The 20,127-nt window shown below is 47.4% G+C and overlaps 1 protein-coding gene across 27 annotated transcripts in view; it reads left to right on the top strand.

The window, feature by feature from the left end:
* Positions 1-20,127, top strand: part of cac (calcium voltage-gated channel subunit cacophony) — a 108,792-nt gene that overhangs the window by 33,163 nt on the left and 55,502 nt on the right. Inside the window, exons 1-2 of one of the 27 annotated variants that reach the window (XM_069113405.1) lie at positions 16,108-19,872; positions 19,991-20,084. The exons of 23 other annotated variants lie outside the window; for them this stretch is intronic. The gene's annotated coding sequence lies outside the window, so the exon portion shown is untranslated. Of the gene's footprint in view, positions 1-16,107; positions 20,085-20,127 lie in introns of those variants that run through there. 3 more of the 27 variants (XM_069113404.1, XM_069113406.1, XM_069113403.1) reach the window with 3 other exon arrangements.

Below are 20,127 nucleotides of genomic sequence, written 5' to 3'. Positions count from 1 at the left end.
AGAGCACGGCCGCGATTAATAGGTTCAAATTAACCCTTCGAGCTCGAATATAGAGTCGCAGCCGATAAACGGAGCAGCGTAGCTTCCGTACAAATTTCGCGTCGAGCGTATTGCGCCGTACGCTCTTTGCTTCGAAACGATCGTGTTCGCGACGTATCGCGGTTCTTCGCTCCGATACAAAGTCGTAAACAAGTTCCCCCGTTTCGAGGAAATTTATACAGGGTGGTTGGTAGCTGGTGGTTGAAGCGGAAAGGGGGTGATTCTAGGCGAAAAAAGAAGTCGAAAATATAGAATACAAATTTTTCGTTCGAGGCTTTCGACTTTGAATTTTCGCTCGGTACGCGTGCACTTTATCGCGTCTCGTTATAACGGTTCTCACTGTAGATCGTTGTCTCGATTGACGTTATTTTTTTAGTTTGTTAAATTTTTAAATTTTTATTCTATATTTTCGACTTCTTTTTTCGCGTAGAATCAACCCCTTTCCGCTTGTACCACCAGTTACCAACCACCCTGTATATTCACCGGCAGGATGAGAAGAGCGTTTCGCCCGTTTTTCTTTCAAGTTTCGTCGATCGCTTTACCTCGATCCCAGCAATATCGGCTTTGTCTAGTGGAATAGGGTGAAAACAGTCGGACACGCGGGCGCCGTCGAGAGTAACTCGCGTCGTCGATGTCATCGTGGTTGTTCTTACGCGTCGACGAACCGCGTACAGTCGATGTTCGATGGAAACCTATGGAAAGCCGTACTTTGCCCCGTCGCAAGCTACGACCTTTCACGCGAGGATGAACTCGACCTCTTGTCGAAAACGAAGAACCAAATTCGAGCTCCGGTTCGAAGAATAAATTACGCAAGGAGACGGAAAATTTCAGGCCAAGGTTTCTTCGACTCTGATAATTCGTTCTTGATCGAGGCGCTTCCTCGAAATATCATTATTTCTCTTTCTTGGAAGTATTCGACGGGATACTTTGGATATTATCCAAAGTACGGAATGCGATCCGTGTTGTCGACGGAATCGAGAAATAAGGACGACGAATGTGTCACAGGTGAAATTCGAGCAGCCTTATGATAAACCAAAATTCCGAGCGCCTTATCACGTGTGACCGTCCGGTCACCATCCGTTCTCAGCCGCCTGGGTGGCATTCGGTCACTCTAGCCGTTCTCCGAAATATATGACAAGTACAAGCAAAGCCTTCTCCCACTCCGTCGAATAAAACAATATAAATGCACCCTTCATCATCATCCAGTCAGTCTGTAACAATTCTCAACTAGCCCAAGTATTAAAAGTGTATTATCGCGAATCAAAAATCTTACTGTACAAATTGAGTGAAAAAATAAAAGAAATCGATCTCCTATTCGGAAATTGACAAGTTTTTTGTTTTAACTTAATTTTTACGCTACATTTTTGGCGATCCTGCCAGGATCCATTCGCTTCAGTGTAAACGAAATCACGATTTCGGCGTACGCGCATCATTGAAGATCGAAGGATCAGCGAACCACCGCGAATCTTTGCTACTACGAAGCCCTGCAGCAACTTTCAACGTTCCACTACGGTGAAACTAGACGAGAGGACTACGGTCAGCGCAGAGCAAGCCTACGAATAAGATTCGGAATCTAAGAAAAAAAACCAGAGAGAAACATCCCAGAGACTCCTCAACGGTCATAACTACCACGGTAAGCTAGAAATCTGGATTCATTTTTTCATTACCGTGTGAGAAAACCAAGTTTCTCAAGCGTTTCGAGTTCAAATAGCTACGATAGTTCAATAAGCCCAATTAGAATCATGTCTACATCACGAAAGGACAAAGTCGAAACTATTGAAACCGTTTCTACAAAAGGAGCTACGGATAATTCGATTCTTGCCAGACTCGACATGATACAAAAACAAATCGAAGAGATACAACGGACAGCCGACAGTGAGAATAGGAAGCGTACAGCGGAGATAGAACTATTAGCCAAAAATATCTCCAAAATAAAAATAGGACGCGACGCTACTACAGAACTAGGCTCCCTTATCACCATGGACGAATCTGTTGCCGCGAGAGATAGAACTTCCCCACCGTGCGTTCCAATTCCAACAGAGGCAGACAACCATCCCTCTTACGAAGATCGTCTACCACAATTCACCCCTCCGAGCTTACGGGCCAAAGACGCGATAGCATGCATTCCACAATTAAACGGCGAAGACGATATCGGAGTAGAAGAGTTCATACGCGAAGTACGTGAATTACGAGCCATGTGTAGCGAACCCACGCTATTACTAAAAATGATCAAAATCGGAAAAGTCACGGGTAGAGCCGCAATGGCCATCCGCAATATACCAATCAACGAATACGGACACCTGTACGATGCTCTACGACGAAACGTAGCCACCCAAGACTCCGTTAGAGAACAACAAGACCAGCTACGCGAAACGAGACAGCGTCACGACGAAAGTGTGCAAAATTATATCATCAGATTCCGCAGAGCGCTCAATAAGCTACAATATAGTATAACGAACGAATACTGTGACGAAATTACTAGACGAGCTATGAACGACAGGATTTTAAGAGACTCCGTAACCGATTTTATTCGAGGTCTGAAAACCGAAATAGGACAATTACTACTCGCCAATCCACCATACAATATCCTTGAAGCCGAGAAAAAAGCCACCGACATAGAGCGATTCTTCAGGGAAGATCGAAACCGACGACCAAAACCGACGGAACGATTACGACTCCCTGAACAGCGACGACTAACAACTAATAATCCCAACCTAATCATTAAAAAACCAACTCCAACACCTAATCCAATGCCAAGAAGCTTTCGGCAAATTGAACAAATGCCACTTGCCCAAAGGACTCAATTAAAATGCTTCAAATGCAATCGGATCGGACATGTCTCTAGTCAATGCAGAAATTTTCAAACGCCCAGCCAATTTCCGAGACCACCAGCAATCCACAATCTCGAGACACACAAGGAAGAAACAGAGGAAACAATAGACCAGACTTGCGAATTAACGCCACAACAGGAAGTCTCCCCACAGTACTTTTACGATCCGACGGACGGCGACATAAATTCCTCGTTGACAGCGGAGCAGGAATTAACATACTTAAACGAAGATGCGTATTACGACCTGAAATAACAAAAGAACGAAAATTCTCGATGGGACACTCTAAATTTAAAACTAACGAACACGCCTTGGTAAAACTATTCGGCAAAACCCTAGAATTCTTTATAGTAGAAGACAACTTTCCAATTATAGAAGACGGCATACTCGGTTTACCAGCTCTATCTAAATTCAAATTTGAACTTTCAAATCAACAATTGAAACTTGACAATAATATTCTTTTATTGCAACAGGAAAACGACGTACCTCCAAAACAAGCAGTGTCAAAAACAGTCTACCTGGAAGGAAAACCGACAACGATATGCTTTATCAATGGTGGTGAGTGCCCAGCCAAAATGACCAATTTTATCGAAAATTCAAACACGTACGATCAAGTCTCCACATTTAAAGATTTAGTTAGACTTTCGCATATAGAAAAAACTCTCCGCGAACCAATCGAAAAGATATTGCTGTTTTACCTTGACGTATTCAATCTAGAGACCGACCTGTTACCATGCACTAACCTTGCTAAGCACACAATAACGTTAAAAGAAAATAAAATCATTAACACGAAATCTTACCGACCGCCTGAATGCCACAAAGAAGAAATCAAACGACAAATGGACGAAATGCTACAAAAGAACATCATAGAACCATCTGATTCTCCTTACAATTCACCAGTCTGGGTAGTACCAAAAAAGGCAGACGCCTCAGGGAAACAGAAATGGCGAATTGTAATAGACTTCAGAAAAATAAACGAGCTAACTGACCAAGACGCATATCCATTACCTGACATAGACGACATACTATCCCAATTAGGCAACGCAAAATTCTTCTCAGCCCTCGATTTATCCTCCGGATTCCACCAAATCCCAATGGATACAGACTCTAAGAAATACACAGCATTCTCCACACCACAAGGACACTATCATTACAATAGAATGCCATTCGGTTTAAAGAATGCACCAGCAACATTTCAACGCATGATGGATACCGCGCTAAGAGGACTCATAAATAAACATTGCTTCGTATATTTAGACGACATTATAATATTCGGACAATCGATTGAAGAGCACAATAGCAACCTCGCGATAGTATTGCAACGCTTACGCGAACTCGGACTCAAAATACAGCCGGACAAATGCGAATTTCTCAAACCAGAATTAGAATATCTCGGACATATAGTAACCGCCGAAGGCGTAAAACCAAATCCCAAAAAATTAGAAGCCGTTAGCAATTTCAAACAGCCACGTAATCCCACAGACATCAAATCTTTCCTAGGACTAGCAGGTTATTACCGTAAGTTCATCAGAAATTTTTCCAAAATCGCGAAACCATTGACCGAACTTACAAAAAAGGAGACACCATTTCATTGGACAGATAAAACCCAGGAAGCATTCCAGACATTAAAAGACAAACTCTGTTCATCACCCGTACTAAAATTCCCAGACTTTGCAAAACAATTCACGTTAACGACTGACGCCAGTAACGAAGGTATAGGTGCGATCTTATCACAGGACGGACATCCATGTTGTTATATCTCGCGAACTCTAAACCCACCGGAACGAAATTATTCCACTACAGAAAAAGAACTTTTAGCAATAGTATGGGCCGTAAAACGCCTCCGACAATATCTGTTAGGGCGGAAATTCCTCATCCGAACCGATCACCAAGCGCTAAAATGGCTACAGAACTGCAAAGACCCCTCATCACGCTTGATGAGATGGCGATTAAAATTAGAAGAATATGAATACGACATAGAATATACGAAAGGAAAAGATAATACTGCAGCCGACGCATTATCTAGAATACATGTTCTGACCAGACAACGCGAAAATTTGAACATAGAACTCGATAAAAAGTATCACGATTGGGAAAAATCTACCGACGCGTTACCCAAAGTTCTCAAAATGACTCCGAACCATAAATCTTTCTATCAATTATCCAAAACAGAGTTAGGAAATTACGACAGAATCGAATGGTTAACTAAATTAAACGAAATTATTCATACAAACGAGAAGATAGGCATAGGCGACGACAGTTTCACAGAAACCGAGAAGAACGCGATCAAACGAATTTTATTATTCCTGAACGACACCGTAAAAGAATTAAATTTTGCATGGGAACCAATCAAAACATATAGCGACGAAGAAATAGACGAATTATTAAAAGAAAATCACGATTTAGTAGGACACCCCGGTATACAAAAGACATACGACCGCATTCATAAACGGCACAGAATACCAGATTTGATGAAACGCATACAACAACATATAGAATCATGCGACACCTGTCAAATAACCAAAACTACACGTATAAGACCGCGCGAAGAACCTTGTATCACCGACACACCCCTTGAACCAAACGATAAAATTGCTATGGACTTATTAGGCCCATTGAAAAAGACGAAGAAAGGCAACCAGTACATTCTATCCATACACGATGAACTGACAAAATACTTAATACTCGTGCCACTAAAAACTCAGCAAACAGAAACAATTTGGAACGCACTCTTGAATCATTACATTTACATCTTTTCTGCTCCAAAAAAGATATTAACTGACCGCGGACAGAATTTTATATCTAGTTTGATGCAACAGTACGAAGACGCGTTCAAAATCAAACATATCAAAACGACATCCTTCCACCCACAAAGTAACGGATCCTTAGAACGAACACACGCAGTAGTAACGGACATGTTAAAATCGATACAGCGAAATTCGGATGAAGAATGGGACGATCAACTTAACTTTGTATGCCTTGCATATAACACGATGATACACGACTCCACTGGTTACACGCCATTCGAACTTACATTCGGACACCAAGCCAATCTTCCCTCCACAATATCCAAGAATCCTCAACGCACATACGCAGACGAAGTCACGTTCCGCAAAAAAGAATGGGACTCTAGACTCCGACACGCCCGCGAAACATTGATCAAAAGCAAACAGCGATATCAGCGCGATCAAAAACGTAAAATAATAAAACCCCAATCAGTTTTCAAAGAAGGAGACTCCGTTTTAATACATAACGATCATAAAAGGCATAAACTTGATGTGGAATGGTTAGGACCATACACGATTGATAAAGTATGTACACCATACTATCTGATTCAAGACAAAAAGATACACGGTAATCGCTTAAAACCTTATTTTCCAGGTCGACGCTCCTCTTTGCCGGAATAGTATCCGCGCAAATAAATATTACACCATTAGAAGGAAACTCTGTATTCGTAGAAAACATAGGAAAAGGATATTTGTACAGCGATACTGCCAATATTATAGTAGGATTAGACACTAGCGACATATACGAGCAGATAAACACAATAGAATCATATACGTTTACAATAGACTCGCGTACAATCAGCAAAGAATACGCTGAAGGGTTAGACGGATTACAAAATCGTATCAATAACCTAAAACAACTCGCAAAACACTTGAAAGCGTTAACACATACCCGAAACACACGAGGTTTACTCAACATCATAGGTTCCGTATCGAAAAGTCTGTTCGGAACTCTCGACGATGACGATCTTACGCTCATAAACGAGAATATGGACAAACTATTCGATGACAATAATAAAATCAAGACCATAATAGCTAATCAAACAGCACTTATTAGAAAAATTCTAAACTCAGAAAACCTAAACCACTTAGAAAAATCACATAACGATATATTAAAACAACAACGGCAGGCAAATATCGATAGACTTATGCTTAAGATGATCATGAAACTCGACACCGCGATGCAAACTTTACACTTCCAATTGGATGAAATACTTAACGTCATGATATTAGGGAAACAGGGAATAATCAGTCCACAAATACTCGACTCCGATGAATTTATAAAAAATTACGCCAAGGCAATAGGTAGCCAGATGTACAACACCGCGATCTCTGCCAAAACCGAACATTTTCAATTCATACTCGACATCAGTGATCTTAAACTCTTCACAATAGATAACAAAATATTTTTCAAAATCATAGTACCCTTAGTCTCTAACACAGAATGGAACATGTTACAAGTATATCCTATCCCGAGTAAGAGAAATGGAGTATTTTTGGCTCCAGCAGTCGAACATCAGATGTATTTGACCTCAGGTCTTTCATTTATAAACGCTGATATCGAGTACTTCAACAAATTTTGTAAAAATCGAGCCGGAACCACTATATGTAAACAAACACTACCAATCCATGACAGAAACTCGAGAACCGATTGTCGCAGCGAAATAATAAACTTCAAACCTCGCATTGAACATTGCCAAATAACTGTACTTAAGATTGAAGACATTAGCTTTATACCGCTCAAAACTAGCAACTGCTACATTGCGATACCGGCAAATCCAATAGAAATAGACACAATTTGCCAAACGAAACATACCTTGCAAAAACTCGACAAGCCTTCCATTATAAGAGCCAACACTTCTTGCGATATATTGTACAAAGATGAACACATGCGTATAGGCGAAACAAAAAACGAAGTCGAATACGAAATCAAAACAAAAACCCTAGCGCTCAAAACAAACGATAGTTTCACTCATCTGCTAGATAAACTCGAGCGAGCACCAAAGATAATAGATAATTTACAAGGCTATAAAACCACGATCGACAAAATAGGCGACGAGATAGAAACCCTTAATTTCGAACATAGAATCAAAAATATACAGTATTGGGGACTAACCACGCTCCAGATATTAGGGTACATAGCATTAGGCGTACTAGGTATATATGGATTAAACAAAATAGGGGTATTCAAATGCATCAGGAAATGTATACCGAACAAATTATGTATCAATTTATTTTGCTGCCGAAATGAAACCATAATCAATAGCCACAATGCGACAACACCACCGGTACCAAGCACCCTGGCCACGACACCCAACATCTATATTCCAACCAACACATACGACCTAGAGGATGAGGAGGAACCAGCCGTAATTTTCAAGCCACGTCAAGTCCGATTCCACAAAAGTCTTCTGAAGAAAACTTGAGGGACCAAGTTCGATCTAAGAAGGGGGGAATGTCACAGGTGAAATTCGAGCAGCCTTATGATAAACCAAAATTCCGAGCGCCTTATCACGTGTGACCGTCCGGTCACCATCCGTTCTCAGCCGCCTGGGTGGCATTCGGTCACTCTAGCCGTTCTCCGAAATATATGACAAGTACAAGCAAAGCCTTCTCCCACTCCGTCGAATAAAACAATATAAATGCACCCTTCATCATCATCCAGTCAGTCTGTAACAATTCTCAACTAGCCCAAGTATTAAAAGTGTATTATCGCGAATCAAAAATCTTACTGTACAAATTGAGTGAAAAAATAAAAGAAATCGATCTCCTATTCGGAAATTGACAAGTTTTTTGTTTTAACTTAATTTTTACGCTACAAATGCGTGGATTAAAAGATCAGCCTGGTAGAAATTCGAACGACGTGTTTTAAAGAGAAATCTATTTTCGAGTTAAGCAACGTAGGAATGAGCTATCGATCTAACGGCGGAGGGGGAAGGGCAAGTAAATTTTTTATCGGCCTCTGGCTAATCCAGTTTTCCCGGTATAATTTTCGTCGTAACGACGGAAAATCATCGGGCTACGCGACTCCTACGCACCTGCGGACGGGCGTATCGGGCAAAGCGACGGCGTGCACGAAAGCGAATAAAGAAACGACGGAAACGTTTCTTTCATCGAGTTATCGGCAAGCGAATACGATACAAGTAGAAATCGCGCAGCGTATGGATAAGAAATTAAATACGTTCGAGGATCGTTCTTTCGTCTCGCGTCTACACCCGTTAAAATGACAATCTGGATTTTCGTTAACGACAGTCTGGTAATTAAGTCGTTCCACATCGTCGTGGATCTCGGCTTTCATTGGCGGTTTCCGATGTTATCGCTCGGTTAATCTCGTTCGTCGCCAACGGCGAAAAGCAATAAGGCAGAGATATAATTTTAATTATCGCCATTTCGGGCCGTGTGTAGCCGTTAACGAGCGAAGCGGAGAAAGTCGTCGACCAAGTTCACGACGACAAATTTGACGAACGTTGTCAACGCGACGGACGTATCTCGTTTCATTCTTCGCTATCTCCTCCCTCCGAGCTCGTATTCCGCTTGAAAGTTTCACGGTCGTTTCGAGATCAACCACAGCGACCGATGACTCTTCTAATCGGACTTACTCGGAACACCGCGATGCGACACGCTAAGAGCAATAAGCAAGAGTAATATCTCGGAAACGATAATACCGATGGTATTGGTTGGTATCGCACGGCGTTGTACGGTCGTGGCTGGCGTCCTACGCGCGACCGTCGCTCGCTATAGAACGGATTGAACGAGGCGAAAAGAGCTGTTTGCGAGCGAAGGGTGGATGTAGCGAGCGCGCTCGTCGGAGGAGAAAGGGGATGGCCGGGTAGAGGTAGTCCAGGAGAGTTCGACGTCCCACATTTTCTCCAACCCCTGCCAACACCGAGACCGCCACCTACGGCTCCTCTTCCATCTATTCCACCCGTTCGCCCTTCTCCCTCTACCCATCCCTTCTAACGGCCTGCTACGCCACCCCCTCTTCCACCGCCACTCGCTTTCCCAGTCTCGACAGCGTTTCGCGATCCCATCAACGAATAAAGGTCTACCAGCACATCGGAGACACGACGACGTGGCGCACTTGCGACGTCGCGTTTATCGTCTTCTCCGGGACGAAATAGAATAGTGGAAAGGACGAAGGCGATGAACCGCGGCGGTAGGCCGCGCGAACGCGACCAACCTCGCGAAAAGTCTATGCTTATATATGTTGTACCGACGAGTAACGCGAGCTTCCGCGAAAACACCTTGGTTTCGAATAGTTTGCACGATAGATGGCCATTCGATGTTCGATATTCGCGATTGGTAGGAAAATTTGCTACGTACCGAGTATAGTAACCGAATGAGAAATAACAAAGGCGGGTCTGGATGGAATCGAGTTACTTGAGTTTACACGGTGGTTCGTTAATCGCCGTGTTTACCTAGCTTCAGGTTATTTCGGCGATCGGGAAAGAAAGTAAGTCGATGTACGCGCAAACATATGCTTTCGTTTCTACCTGGATGGTCGAGGAGATAGGAAATTGTACGCTGAGATTTGCTTTGTTTAGCGGAAGAAGCAAAGAGGGGAAGAAAAAGAAAGGACAGGAACGGATGTAATGGTGCATCGAATGCATCCCCGTAGTCACGTTGTCAAAGTGCGCGCGTACTTGGCATCGATTTCTTTCGCCCTCTCCGTCGTTCTCTGTCGCTTTGCTCCGTCGCTCGTCGCTTTTGTCCCTTTTCATCCCAGTTTCGCGAAAATACTCACCGATGCACTGTGTGTACGGACGGCTGCATAGGAAAAAGAGATTTCTCCGTCTCTGGCCGGCTAGTCGGTCTCGTTCGTCCGGGTCGCGGCACGAAAGAGCACAGAGACCGCGGTAATTAAGATAATTGGGCTAATCATTTTTCGCAGAGATCTATATCACGCGATATACTTACCAATGGCTCGGTTTCCTTCGGTTTCGCTCTACTCGATTCCAGTTTTCCGCTCGATGCTCCGTTCGAAATAGCGTAGAACGTTGTCACCCGCCTCGTGTATTCGATTGTTCCAAGTAACCAGCAAGGATAACTGCATGACGAATGGAAGCCGCGTTTGCCCCGCAGACGATAGCGCGTAGTAGTTAACCGTTTCATTGTTCCGTACGAGCACGCGTGATCCGATCGAAACTTTCGTACTAGCTGAGCCGTAATTGGAGAATCGAGCCGTTCGCTTAACTTTATCTCGATTCGGGGCGGCCCTTTCGCAATATCCCCTGCCTATTCCACTTTGCTAATTTCCACTCGATTCTTTGCTTCCGTGAAATTTCACGACGAGCTGTGAAATTTCGATCGTCTCGCGATCGATTTGCTCCAAATTTCCGAAAATTTCCCTTTTATTTCGACAACGCGATTCGACGGAACGCGTGCGATTGCACGGTTTCTAGGATGAAATCACGGCCAGGCAGGCCAGTTATATCGAAGGCTCCGAGAATTAATTCTACTCGAATTAACATTAATAAGACTGCAGGGTCGGAGTCCTTCGAAACGTTCGTCCTTATCCTACTTGCGGAAACTCGATGTTTCCTACTCGAGAATTTTGATAAAACCGCCGAGTACGAACGTGCGAATAGCTTGCGAATAGCTCGCGAATATCGGAAACACGATACCGTGGAAGCTGTTGAAAAATGCTCGACGAATTTCGCGTGTTTTCCGTAGTTTTGAAAAAAAAAAAAAAAAAAAAACAGGCGAGTACAGGCGTACTCGCGCAGAATGGCAAGCTAGCGGAATACAATATGGGTTATGGTGTTTATAGGCTGGCCGACAGACCGTTGGGAAGCGGCAGCAGGTTCGAACCTGGGCAAGCAGCCATTAGCAATCGATACTCGCGTAAACATCGGACCGCTGCGCTCCAAGACGAACCAATTAATTTGCCACTTAATTAGCGTCCCGGTCGGAACTGCGCATTCGCGTAAATGTTTGCACGCGATTCCCCTTTCGTCCTTAAAAATCATTATCGTTATCACCGTGTCGTTCGACGTTTATTTCGGAACGCGAATTGCGCGTCGAGACCGGTTTCAGATTCTCGAGGTCGACTTGGTTTCGATCCACGACCTGCGCTACCCCTCGAAAGCACGAAAAAGCACGAATTGCAAATTAATATGGAAATGGAGGACGATCGTGGTAAAAAGTTGGATGCTACGAAGCGATGTCCGTACGTGGAACGGCGAACGGGCTGGAATCCTTGCGACGAGACGTCACGGCCGAGATCGCGCAGAACTTTCCTCTACGTCGCGTAGGATACATCGCACCCGGTAGCCGACTCCAAACGAGGACGAGCGTATTTTATGGTCCGGTTAAAGGATGTCCGAGGGGTTCGTTAGCGATCGTCACGCTCCTGATACGCCTAAGCCGTTCCACTACCGATACAGCTATAAAAATCGTTTCTTTAACGAAGAAAATTACGCGGAAACGAGATCGTAACGATGTCGAACGATGTCTACCGATAGAGATATTGCGAGTTTCGCTCGATAAACCGGTGATTCCAATTTGAAACGAGGGGATAATATCACGAGCGATCGGTGTCGTTGGACCGGTTTCTCGGCGGGTTTCCGCAGCGGATTTCCAGCTGATGTGTCAGCGAGGACGCGGATAGAAGAGCGAAGACGACAACGCTGCTTTGTGTGGTAGAGAGAAAGAGAGACACAGAGAGAGAGAGAGAGAGAGAGGGGTAGTAGACTATATCGCAACTAGAAAAAGTACGGCGATGAAGACCGTGGCGAATGTCCCGGCGTTCGACCTGCAGGTGCAGAAAACTTGACCGAGTTTTCGAGGTACACGCGGTGCAGGGCGACCTAGATTTCAGCCCGTCGCTCCCTCTCCGTCGCTCGCTTCGCCGTTTCCCCTTGTTAGCAGCCTTTGCGTATGAAAACTCCCATGCCCGCGTCGAGTGCGTGTCACGACCCTCCCATAACCTATAAACCCCGTATATACCGTGACCATCGAGGCTGAATTTATCTCGGCGCGCTCGTTCCCTCGTAACTCGAGCCTTGCGCCTTGATCGTATTCGCATTTTTTTTTTTTATATTTTTCTACATATATATATAGATAGATAGGTAGATATTATCCATAGACGGAGGTCGGTTTCTAAACATTTCGAAGAACGCTGTATGGCGCAATCGACGAAAAAACAGTTTTAACGAGATTTTTCGAACGAATCCAGGGTCTGACGCAGTTTGAAATTTGTTACTCTGCCGGCTTCTCGTTCAAAGTTCGTTTTTCGCTAGTGTTTTTGCGCTTATAAATAGAAGGTATTTATATCGCGTTTAGCGTACGGCAGAAAAACAGATCGATGAGCGACGACGGTCCGTCGGTTTCCCTCGGATATCACTGGCAGTGATAACATCGATCGTCGTTCAACTGACGTCACGTGTACGTTGAAAACGTGTAAATCAGCCGGCCGATCGTATTTTATCCCTTTCGGAACCTGTTCTCCGTGGATTCTCCGTGTCCGATGGACGCTGAAAATCTGCTCCGAAATAGATAGTCGCGCACGACTTCCTACCAAGCAAATAGAGCACAGAAATTGCCGCGTGTAAAAATTGTACGAGCAAAGTTTGCCACGTACGTACGTCGGAAAGACAGCGAATAGAGAGAGAGAGAGAAAAAGAAAAAGAGGCGTTTTAAGCCTCTTTCGGCGCTTGGACTTTACGCGCTCGTAAGCCGCGAGAAATTCGATTAAGCGTTTCTTCGAAGCGATCGCGACTTCCGTCGTCGCCTAACGCGCGCTAGATGTCTTTCCGGCGGTGGAAGATGCTACGAGTTTTCTTCCACGCGCTATCTGCGACTCGTCGGCTTTCGTTTTGGCACGTACGTAGAACGTAGAACCGGCTGTCGCGTTGAAAACTTTCGGACGGTCGATCGAGTTTCGATCGGACGCTCGAGAAACGTAAAAGTAATCAACGTGGACGAAAATAGCTTGGGTCGGAAACTAGATGTTGGTAACGTTTAGTCGGTAACGGTGAAGGTAGATCGTTCCCTTTATTTGCTTCTACGCAAATTTTTATCGACGTCTGCTCTGATCTATCGAAGCGTCGGTCGAATCGGATTCAGTCACGGATCCGAATGGAAAACCTATAAACGGCCAATTTATCGGGCTTAATATGCAGGATTTCGTCGAATCAAAAATGGAAGTTATTCGAGGAAAAATCACTCGGTGAAACAACGTGGAATCAATCGCGCTCGATCGGCTAATCGTTAATTATAAATACGAGAGACGATCGTTCGTTGGTTCTGGAACGACCGCTGGTTTTAGTTTGGTTAGGAGAATACGAAGAAAGGCGAGATTTCTGGCAAGTTGACATGGACGATCGGTCTTTCGTATTCCTAGAAGCAATACGTTCCAAGGACGGTGTTTCCGCGAAAATCTAATGGGCCGTTCTAATATCTCTGGAACGAGAATGTCATGCGACGGAACTGCGTGGGCGGCCAGTGCAGAAGCGATTACGATGCGTCACCGAAAACCCGCGGGCGTCGTATTTTATATTACAGATTTATTTCGAGGTCGGTGACGACGTTGCAGAATCGTTGCGCTACATTTTTCTTGGTAGAACGGCGTCACCGACGATACGACGATGGAACCGGCATCGGCACGATGTCTGCCAGCGAACGACCGAGTTACGATCCGTCTGGCTGTGCACTCGAAACGATTATACATTTTCTTCGAGAGCGAAGATCGAACGTTTCACCGCCGTGGTCGAAGCCTGTGTATCCGATCGAAACATCCTAGCGAGTGTTTTACCCGCTTCGGTTCAAATTCCACGAATTTCCGATCATCGGCGTAGATCGACTCGGTACGCGCGTTCCGAGTCTAAATAATTAATTTTCCGAACGGATTTTACACGATCGTTTGGATACGCGTGCAACGACGGCCAGACGATGGGAACGATAGCATCGCGATGTCGAAATATGGCAGTCGGATGGTGCGTCGTAAATCGTCGATCGTCCGGTGGTTGGAACGAGGCGAGTTTCTCGAATTGCACGAGCAACGGGACGGGGCGAGGACGAGAAAAGATTCAGGTGGTTTTTAGTACCTGTCGCGCATCGATCCCCACCTAGCAGCCAACCGGTAGCCGAACTTGGGCAAGTTTAATCGATGGCGTCGCGACGCGAATTCGGCCAGGAACGAGGAAAGAGAAATAATAAAGCGTGCGGAACAAAAGAGAGAGGAGAGGAGCAGACATATTGATTTTATCGCGTTCGCGTTCGCGTGCACCGGATAGTATCGTCTCGGTCCGCGAGCAAGTCGCGCGTATCGCGAACGATAGTTTGCTAAACGACCCAAATAAAAGCGGCGAGAGAAGCGTATGCCGGCGTGGTCGACTGGCTCGACTTGGCTCGGTTAAATCGTACAAATTTTGCAAAACCGTACGCACGAACGAGCATCCACGGTTTCGTACGCCGGTGGTCGAAGCCGACCAGCGAGTTGCCAGTTACGCGGCCGGCGTAACATCGCCGAACGTTTTCCTTCGAGATGATAAAACAACGATCGATGCCAGGAATTGAACGTCGGACGAACGATGCGCACGAGCCGAAAACGCTTGGAGCAGAGGCGTACGAGTCGATAACCGGGGAACGATCACCTGCATTCGAACGAGAAACGGAGACGACGACAAACTCCGGTTCGATCTGGTGCCGCTTATCGGTCGCGGTGGTCGAATCTCTGAGACGCGTTACGAGAGTCGGTTACCTTCTCGAGGTTCGTTCGAGCAATCGAAAAGAACGACTCGCTAATCTCGTAGAACGTACCGCGCGATCGGTCCAACACCATGCGTTCGCGCGGAACGTACATAGCTAGTAACGTAGCGTAAGGTAACGCGATCGGTCAGAAGGAAGGAGGAAACGGAAAACGGGAGGAGGAGGAGGAGAGGATCGGCGAGGGCGAGAGGGAGAGGCGAGAGCGAACGAACGCGCGAAAGCAGGAGAGAATCGTCGAGTAAAAGGCAGGGAGAGAGAAAGGAAGAGAGAAATAGGGGAGGAGGGGGGCGGAACGGTGGAGGGAAGGGAAGCAGCGGGAGAATCGGAGGGTCGTACGTATCGCATCAGGGTGTATGCACCGAAGAGGGGTAGGCCGCGGCGGGGGTCACGGAGTGCGCTGACCTACTGTTCCACATTCGTCGTACAGAGCAGCCTTTCCGAACTTCGTAGCGGAGCGAACCCAGAAACCCAGAACTCTGCCTGCCCCTGCACCCTTCGGCTTCGCTGTCCCTCGACCGCTAACCCTCTCTCGTTCCTTCCTACGAACCCGTCTCTCTTTTACTTCCTCTTTCCCGCTTCCTCTCCCTCCCCGCCGCTACCGCTATACCCATGCTTCCATACAGTCTCGCGGATTTAAAACCGAATCCTTTATACCGTGGAATCGCGCGAAACGGCGCAGCCATCCGAGCGCATCGCATCGCGACGCTGTGACTCTTTCTTTTTTCTTTTCTCTCCCCTAAATAAACGAGCGCACACACGGGCACGTGCACTCCAGCGAGCATCCAAGCCGTGCGTTTGTTTCTTCCGCCTAAAGACCTGCCGACTCTGTCCGTCCGAGATTACGTCGACGATGGACCGATCGTTTATCGGAAAATAACGATTTTACGGCGTTCCAAGATTTATCGACGAGCCGTTGATCGCGTTTGTTCTCGCGCCGCGTTGGTAATCCGGTTCGATTTCGGCCGCAAGCTACTCTGTATCCGATAGATAACCCGATATACGGCGCACCGAGAACCTTGATCAATTAGAACCGACTGAAAGAATACACGGAATTATATTTCGATCGGTCACGAATGGTCACGAGTACGTAACCTGTTTCGCACGAAACTTACATACTCGTAGAACGCGTTACACGCGACGAACGAGTCTCCGAAGGAAATGGTAGGGAAAGTAGACGACGAGTCGGTTGATCGAGAAACGGGAGGAAGTCGGTCGTCGGATAAGGGAGAGGTTTCTTTCGGCAACGAGACCTCTGGAGTCGTTACCTGGTTTCGTTGGCAAGGGCGATTAACGATATCGGCGCTATGGGATCGTTGAACCAGCCGAAGCAGCCGATGTTTTCCTCGTAGCCGACAGCATGTTAAATAATCATTGTCGGACGGTGTTCCGTGATCTTGAAGCGCCAAATGCGAATCACGATTGCCGGTATTGGCAAAGATGGTTTTCTATGAATTATTCGACAGGCGGAAAGGGTGGACGGGGCGCCGGGATCGCATGGAACGTTCGTGCACCCCGAAAGCTCGTCTCCCTTCCCTGCGTTTGCAAGCGCAGTGGCGCATGTCTCTTGACGGTGCCGGCAGTATCGGTTCGACGTACACCTACGAGAGCGAAAGCTCACTTACGGTCACGAATTCTTACGCACACCGGCGATCCAGCCGTGCGTTCCAACACCTGGTCGCAAGAACGGCTAAACGTCTTTTCTTACGCGTCCGTTGCTTTCGAAAATGCCTCGCCATCGAACGATCTTCTTCGATCGGTCGTCTTGCTCGAGTCGTCTATTTCGAAGATTTTCTAGCGAGAAACGGAGCAACGGATGCGAAATTATTCCGCGTGGTGTCTTGGTAAATGGAAAAGTCGTAGAAAAAGGCCATCTATCTTACGAGAAATCGTATCAGGGCTTTGGAGAGTCGTTCGAATTCAAGCGGTTCGAGCGTAACGCGTGACGTAAACGACACGTGTTTCCAACGGACTAATAAGCGTTGAACACGTTGCGCGCCAACTATAAGCGAGAAGTAGTTTACAAACTTTGCACGCGGCTTGATTTACGACACGGTCGAACTCTGCGACGACAATAGTAGAAAAAGTATGCTCGTTACCTATCGACGGGTCGTTGGAATCTACCGAGCGACGATCATAATTCGAAACAACGTAAACAATGTCGAAGAACGCCAGGTACATGACAAACCGATATGTAAACTGGCTGGAAAGACGCGCACGCGAAACAACGACATCGACGCGTGCTTTCGAATTCCTGTCAAATTTCAAAGGAAACGTTTCGGAGGGTGCCTCGTGGATGGCGATACGCACCTGTTCCTCCCCACTTGGGGGCGAAAGGCGAGGAGAGACGAGGACGAAGCAACGTGGCGAACGAGAGCGAACTCGTCGATTGGAAAGAGAGGGTAACAACTCGGTTCTGGGAAGGGACGGGAGTGAAAGAGGAGCGCGCGCGCGCGCGCGCGAAAGACAGAGAGGGAAAGAGAGACGGATATATAGCGAAGGGGGAAAAATCGCGAGAGAAAGAGAGAAAGAGAGAATGAGAGAGGAGAGGGAGGTGGAAAGTAGCGGACAGAGGAACGGAAACGCTGAACCGCGGAATTTCGAGGCGGACGAGGAGAGAAGCTCGCGAGGCCACGAGGCTAGAGAGCGACGAAGAAGCGGCGCGAAAATCGGTCGAAGAGAGGAGGACGAAGCGCGGCAAGGAGGAAGGAGGCGGATAGAGAAGAAGCGAGAGGGTGAATTCGCGGAGGAGGACGAAGAGCCGCGGAGCCGAGAGGGAAGCGAGAGGGACGGATATCGAGGGAGAGGAAGAAGAAGAGAGCGAGCGAGAGAAAGGGGGCGCAAACGGTCGGTAGTGGTGGCAGCGAAGGAGAAAGAGAGCGGGAGAGAGAAGGCAGGTATAGCGAAAAGGGACGGAGAAGGCGTGTGTAGGTGGTGGTGGAAGTGCGAGAGAACGTAGTCGAGCGACCGTCCCGCTGTGGCCACGAGCTCCGACGCTCGGGGAACGTAGGTAGTGCGTGAACTTCCGGCCGAGTGAAACGGACAAGAGAGAAAGGGGAAAGGAGCAGAGAGAAGGGCCATTCGATTCCCTTGGAAAGTTCGTTCGGAATCCTCCCTTTGGCTCGGTTGGACTCTGGGATCGCGCGCATCGCCGATGATCCGCGACCACGGGCCTTGAAAAGCGCTCGCGGCGCGCCGACGAGGACGAGGACGAGAGACGAGAGGGCGCGAGCACGAAATACGAAGAGAGCGTAGTTTGTTTCGTAAGTTGGGAAACGCGGGGGAGCAGGAGCAGGAGCAGGAGCAGGCGGAACGATCGGGATAGGGATTGGGATCTGGATAGGGATAGGGATAGGGATAGGGATAGGGATAGGGATAGGGATAGGGGTTAGGGATCGTAGGAAGGAGGACACGGAAACGACGCGGACGCGGACGTGAACGTGAACGTGGACCCGGAGGTGGACGCGTGGACGCGAAGCAGCGTGAATCGGATCGAATACGGTGGAAAGACGAGAGCGGGCGAGTGATTACGCGACGAGGAGAGGGAGAGAAAGTGTGCGACGAGTGTCGGTGAAGGGGTTTTCGTGGTCGCCGCTCGGTCGCCCTCGGGGACGCTGAGGGACGCGAGTGCGTTTGTTATGCGTACCAGAACGTGGTACAGTGGCGGTTGACGGCGGCGGTGACGAAGACGAGGACGAGAACGAGGACGAGGACGAGGACGAGAATCGACAGGCGAGGAGAAAGTACGAGGAGGAGGAGAAGGAGGAGGAGGAGGAGGAGGAGGACGACGACGACAACGAGGACGACGACGACGACGACGACGACGACCACGTCGACGAGAAGGAGGAAGAACAGGAACGGCAGGATCGGAAGCAGCGACCGCTTCCAAGGAGGACGTGGACGCGAACGAGGAGGCGGAGGAGGAGCTGGAGGAGGAGGAAGCGGCGGTGGAAGAGGAACAGGTGCGAGTGCGAGTACGAGTGCAAGCGCGGGTGCGGGTGTGGGTGCGAGTTCGGGATCGGGACCGGGATCGAGATCGGGATCGAGAACGGAAGCAGGAGCAGAGGAGAGAAAGGAATCATCGACGTCGTTGCGAGACCGATCGAGAGTGCGTTCTTGTGTGTTGTCGCACGGGAGGAGGGGAGGGAGACTCGAAAGGGAGGAAAGGCGACGACATCGGCGACGAGGAGGAAGAAGGAGAGGAAGAGAGGTGCTGGAGGAAGACGAGGAAGAAGAAAAGGAAGGTAGTGGTTGGTTTCGCTTGTCTCGTCGTCGAGATCCACGGAGTTTAGAGCTTAGGAGAGAGGAAGAGGCACATCCCCCCTTCTCTTCTCTCTCTCCCTCTCTCCAGTTTGTCTGAGTCTCTGCGAGCGATCGTATTTGCGCGAACGAGCGGTCAACAGGAAGAAGAAACGATCGGAACGAAGCGCGTACGTCGACGGTTCGACCACCGACCATACGAAGAAACGAAGAAACGAAGAAACGAAAAAGGATATCGAAGAGAAAAAGTGGTACGTGGTGATTTTTTTCCGTTTCCGTTTCTTTCTGTTCGTTTTTACTGGCAAAGGGCTACTCTGTGTTCGTCGTGCAGACGAAACCTTTCGTCGAGTGTAGTGTGGTTTCTTAAAGTGGTGCCTCAGCACGAAGAGGGAATCGCCAGCAGGGCAGAGGCTCGAACGCATGTAGGAACATGGCCGCAACCAGCCCCTGCCTCCCTCTAGAGGTGAGTTCAGCGAAACCGGGACGGCTCTCGTTCCGATTCTTCG

This window comes from Bombus flavifrons, chromosome 5 (genome assembly GCF_040668555.2).
Source record: "Bombus flavifrons isolate JBK064 chromosome 5, iyBomFlav1_principal, whole genome shotgun sequence".
Classification (NCBI taxonomy): domain Eukaryota; kingdom Metazoa; phylum Arthropoda; class Insecta; order Hymenoptera; family Apidae; genus Bombus; species Bombus flavifrons.
Note: the sequence above shows the minus strand (reverse complement) of the source record. Positions and strands in the feature narration are given on the sequence as shown.